Genomic DNA, 6000 nt, shown 5'->3' on the forward strand with positions numbered 1-6000 from the left:
ATCATGCTACTGTAAAGACACATGCACATGTATGTTTATTGCAGCACTGTTCACAATAGCAAGGACTTGGAACCAACCCAAATGTCTATCAATGATAGACTGGATTAAGAAAATGTGGCACATATCCACCATGGAATACTACGCAGCCATAAAAAAGGATGAGTTCCTGTCCTTTGCAGGGACATGGATGAAGCTGGAAACCATCATTCTCAGCAAACTATCACAAGGACAAAAAATGAAACACCGAATGTTCTCAGTCATAGGTGGGAATTGAACAATGAGAACACTTGGACACAGGTTGGGGAACATCACACACCAGGGCTTGTCAGGGGTGAGGGACTGGGGGAGGGATAGCGTTAGGAGAAATTCCTAATGTAAATGACGAGTTGATGGGTGCAGCAAACCAACATGACACACGTATACATATGTAACAAATCCACACATTGCCCACACGTACCCTAGAAGTTAAAGTATGAGAAAAGAAAAGCAGGGCCAGGCACGGTGGCTCACACCTGTAATCCAGCACTTTGGGAGGCTGAGGCGGGTGGATCACGAGGTCAGGAGATCGAGACCATCCTGGCTAACACTGTGAAACCCCATCTCTACTAAAAATACAAAAAATTAGCCGGGCGTGGTGGCAGGCAACTGTAGTCTCAGCTACTCAGGAGGCTGAGGCAGGAGAATGGCGAGAACCTAGAAGGTAGAGCTTGCACTGAGCAGAGCCCGCCACTGCACTCCAGCCTGGGTTACGGAACGAAACTCTGTCAAAAAAAAAAAAAAAAAAAAGCAATTACACTAAAGGAGGTGTTTTTGGGTTTTGTTTGTTTGTTTGTTTTTACCTTTTTGATAACTCACCTTAAAAAATGAAGATTTTATGTTTTATCAAGATAATTCCTGAGTTGTCTTTATTATGTTTCTGATTAAGGAAACTGAGCTTTAAAAGGATTGAAGTTTCTATATCCATGTAACATATTGTACTGCTTTTGAAGTCTTTTGATGATCACTCTGGTTAAATGAATGACCCTTATTTTACAGTGACCTGTGATTTTGTTTTATTAAAGTGTTTTGAATCTTCTGACATCTTTGGCAGGTTTCTCCAGAATCAAAACCTAAACTAAATCTTTTTTTTTAACTGAGTAGTTTAACTTTATTGTTGAATTATTCCAAATGTATTCATGGTGTTTATAAATGATATATATGATATACATCCACAAGAATCTAATCTTTATACATTAGATTTTTACTATATCCCATATATGTATACATTTTTACTATATCCCTTATGCATATACATATCCCTTATACATATACATTTTTACTATATCTTATACATGTTATCCAAATAATATACTCCAGTAAATTCTTTATATTCGTGGATATGTTGATATTTCTATCCAAAGAATCACCAAGTATTTATTTATTTAAATAAAAACACTAATTGCTTATAAAAAAAATAGACATTAATTAGAGTTAATCTTTAGCCACTGGTATTTTTTCAGAAGGAATGATTCTAGAAAGATGTGTAAATTTCTAGATAGCTAAAGGTTAACCCCCTATTCCTGGATTTATTTGTTTTAAACAAAATTGCTGGAAATCTTTTTAAATAACTTTCTTGCTTGCTTTCTTAAACAAATAGCACATTGAACTTAATGCAAACATTTCTCATTAAATCCAAGGAATCTTTGAACTTTGTTTACTGTGAAGCACTAAAGCTTCTGCTATAGATAGTAAAATAGATAGAATGGAAAACGCATCCAAATGGTTATGATGCTTGAAACATGTAGAAAACGGTTTAATTCTGGTCTTTCTCAGTGGTTGATTTTTTTCCTTAATTTGTATTTTTTTACATAATAGTCACATATATTAGTGGGGTACATGGGATTTTTTGATGCAGGCATATAATGTATAGTGACCCAATCTGAGTAATCGGGGTATCCATCACCTCAAGAATTTATCATTTATTTGTGTTAGGAACATTCTAATTCCACTCTTTCAGCGATTTTTAAATATACAACCGATTGTTGTTAACTACAGTCACCTTATTATGCTTCTGAATGCTAGATCTTATTCATCCTATCTAGCTGCATTTTTGCACCCATTAACTATCCTCACTCGACCTCTCTCCACCTCCATTAATTGCCCAGACTCTAATAATCATTATTCTACTCTCTATCACCAAGAGTTCAATTTTTTATATATATTTACCTCCCATGTATGAGCAAGAACATGAGAAATTTGTCTCTCTGTGCCTGGTTCATTTTACTTAATGCCCTCCAGTTTTCTCCATGTGACTGTAAGTGACAGAAATTCATTCTTTTCTATGGCTGAATCATATTCCATTGTGTATAGGTATAACATTTTTATCCTAAGTTAAGCTTTTTTTTTTTTTTTTTGCTTTTTTTGTATTTTTTTAATACTTTCAATTCTAGGGTACATGTGCACAATGTGCAGGTTTGTTACATAGGTATACATGTGCCATGTTGGGTTGCCACACCCATCAACTCGTCATTTACATTAGGTATTTCTCCTAACGCTATCCCTCCCCCAGTCTTCTGCCCCCCAACAGGCCCCATTGTGTGATGTTCCCCTTCCTGTGTCCATGTGTTCTCATTGTTCAACTCCCACTTTTGAGTGAGAACGTTCTGTGTTTGGTTTTCTGTCCTTGTGGTAGTTTGCTGAGAATGATGGTTTCCATCTTCATCCATGTCCCTGCAAAGGACAGGAACTCATTCTTTTTTATGGCTGCATAGTATTCCATGGTGTATATGTGCCACATTTTCTTTATCTAGTCTGTCATTGATGGGCATTTGTGTTGGTTCCAAGACCTTGCTATTGTGAACAGTGCTGCAATAAACATATGTGTGCATGTGTCTTTATAGTAGAATGATTTATAATCCTTTGGGTATATACCCAGTAATGGAATCACTGGGGGAAATGGTATTTCTAGTTCTAGATCCTTGAGGAATCACCACGCTGTCTTCCACAATGGTTGAACTAATTTACTCTCCCATCAACAATGTAAAAGCATTCCTATTTCTCCACATCCTCTCCAGCATCTGTTATTTACTGACTTTTTAGTGATCGCCATTCTACCTGTTGTGAGATGGTATCTCACTGTGGTTTTGATTTGCATTTCTCTGATGACCAGTGATGATGAGCATTATTTCATACGTCTATTATGCAGCCAACAATGGCTGCATAAATGTCTTCTTTTGAGACATGTCTGTTCATATATTTTGCCCACTTTTTGATGGGGTTGTTTTTTTTCTTGTAAATTTGTTTAAGGTCTTTGTAGATTCTGGATATTAGCCCTTTGTCAGATGGGTAGATTGCAAACATTTTCTCCCATTCTGTAGGTTGCCTGTTCACTCTAATGATAGTTTCTTTTGCTGTGCAGAAGCTTTTTGGTTTAATTAGATCCCATTTGTCTATTTTGGCTTCTGTTGCCATTGCTTTTGGTGTTTTAGTCATGAAGTCCTTGCCCATGCCTATGTCCTGAATGGTATTGCCTAGGTTTTCTTCTAGGGTTTTTATGGCTTTAGGTCTAACATTTAAATCTTTAATCCATCTTGAGTTAATGTTTGTATGAGGTGTAAGGAAGGGATCCAGTTTCAGCTTTCTTCATATGGCTAGCCAGTTTTCCCAGCACCATTTATTAAATAGGTAATCCTTTCCCCATTTCTTGTTTTTGTCAGGTTTGTCAAAGATCAGATAGTTGTAGATGTGCGGTGTGATTTCTGAGGCCTCTGTTCTGTTGCATTGGTCTATGTATCTGTTTTTGTACCAGTAGCATGCTATTTTGGTTACAGGAGCCTTGTATCAGGTAGTATGATGCCTCCAGCTTTGTTCTTTTGTTTTTTTGTTTTGTTTTGTTTTGTTTTGTTTTGAGACAGAGTCTCGCTCTGTCGCCCAGACTGGAGTGCAGTGGCGCAATCTCGGCTCACTGCAAGCTCCACCTCCCGGGTTCACGCCATTCTCCTGCCTCAGCCTCCTGAGTAGCTGCGACTACAGGCACCCGCCACCATACCCGGCTAATTTTTTTGTATTTTAGTAGAGACGGGGTTTCACCATGTTAGCCAGGATGGTCTCGATCTCCTGACCTCGTGATCTGCCCGTCTCGGCCTCCCAAAGTGCTGGGATTACAGGCGTGAGCCACTGCGCCCAGCCGCCTCCAGCTTTATTCTTTTTGCTTAGGATTTTCTTGGCTATGTGGGCTCTTTTTTGGTTCCATATGAACTTTAAAGTAGTTTTTTTTCCAATTCTGTGAAGAAAGTCAGTGGTAGCTTGATGGGGATAGCATTGAATCTATAAATTACCTTGAGAAGTATGGCCATTTTCACAATATTGATTCTTCCTATCCATGAGGTTGGAACATTCTTCCGTTTGTTTGTGTCCTCTTTTATTTCCCTGAGCAGTGGTTTCTAGTTCTCCTTGAAGAGGTCCTTCACATCCCTTATAAATTGGATTCCTAGGTATTTTATTCTCTTTGTAGCAATTGTGAATGGGAGTTAACTCATGATTTGGCTCTCTGTTTGTCTGTTATTGGTGTATAGGAATGCTTGTGATTTTTGCACATCAGTGTTGTGTCCTGAGATTTTGCTGAAGTTGCTTCTCAGCTTAAGGAGATTTTGGGCTGAGACGTTGGGGTTTTCTAAATATACAGTCATGTCATCTGCAAACCGAGACAATTTGATTTCCTCTTTTCCTATTTGAGTACCCTTTATTTCTTTCTCTTGCCTGATTGCCCTGGCCAGAAGTTTCAGTATTAGGTTGAATAGTTCCAATACTGTGAGTGAGAGAGGGCATCCTTGTCTTGGGCCGGTTTTCAAAGGGAATGCTTCCAGTTTTTGCCCATTCAGTATGATATTGGCTGTGGGTTTGTCATAAATAGGTCTTATTATTTTGAGATACATTCCATCAATACCTAGTTTATTGAGAGTTTTTAGCATGAAAGGCTGTTGAATTATGTCAAAGGCCTTTTCTGCATCTATTGAGATAATCATGTGGGTTTTCTCATTGGTTCTGTTTATGTGGTGGATTATGTTTATTGATTTGTGTATGTTGAACCAGCCTTGCATCCTAGGGATGAAGTTGACTTGATCGTGGTGGATAAGCTTTTTAATGAGCTACTGGATTCAGTTTGTCAGTATTTAATTGAGGATTTTCACATCAATGTTCATCAGGGATATTGGCCTAAAATTCTCTTTTTTGTTGTTGTATCTGCCAGATTTTGGTATCAGGATGATGCTGGCTTCATAAAATGAGTTAGGGACGATTCTCTCTTTTTCTACTGATTGGAATAGTTTCAGAAGGAATGGTACCAGCTCCTCTCTGTACCTCTGGTAGAATTCAGCTGCAAATCGGTCTGGTCCTGGACTTTTTTTAGTTGGTAGGCTATTAATTATTGCCTCACTTTCAGAAGTTGTTATTGGTCTATCCAGAGATTCAACTTCTGAGACCATCCTGGCTAACATGGTGAAACCCCGTCTCTACTAAAATACAAAAAAAAATTAGCCGGACGTGGTGGCGGGCGCCTGTAGTCTCAGCTACTCAGGAGGCTGAGGCAGGAGAATGGCGTGAACCCGGGAGGCAGAGCTTGCAGTGAGCCGAGATCGCGCCACTGCACTCCAGTCTGGGCGACAGAGCGAGACTCCATCTCAAAAAAAAAAAAAAAAAAAAAAAAGAACAAAGCTGGAGAGTGTATGTGTCCAGGAATTTATCCATTTATTCTAGACTTTGTAGTTTATTTGCATAGAGGTGTTTATAGTATTCTCTGATGGTAGTTTGTATTTCTGTGGGATCGGTGGTGATATCCCCTCTATCATTTTTTATTGTGTCAATTTGACCCTTCTCTCTTTCTTCTTTATTAGTCTTGCTAGCGTCTATTTTGTTGATCTTTTCAAAAAAACCAGCCCCTGGATTCTTGATTTTTTAAAGGGTTTTTTGGTGTCTCTATCTCCTTCATTTCTGCTCTGATCTTAGTGATTTCTTGTCTTCGGC

The sequence above is a fragment of the Macaca thibetana genome, chromosome 2, assembly GCF_024542745.1.
Source record: "Macaca thibetana thibetana isolate TM-01 chromosome 2, ASM2454274v1, whole genome shotgun sequence".
Classification (NCBI taxonomy): Eukaryota; Metazoa; Chordata; class Mammalia; order Primates; family Cercopithecidae; genus Macaca; species Macaca thibetana.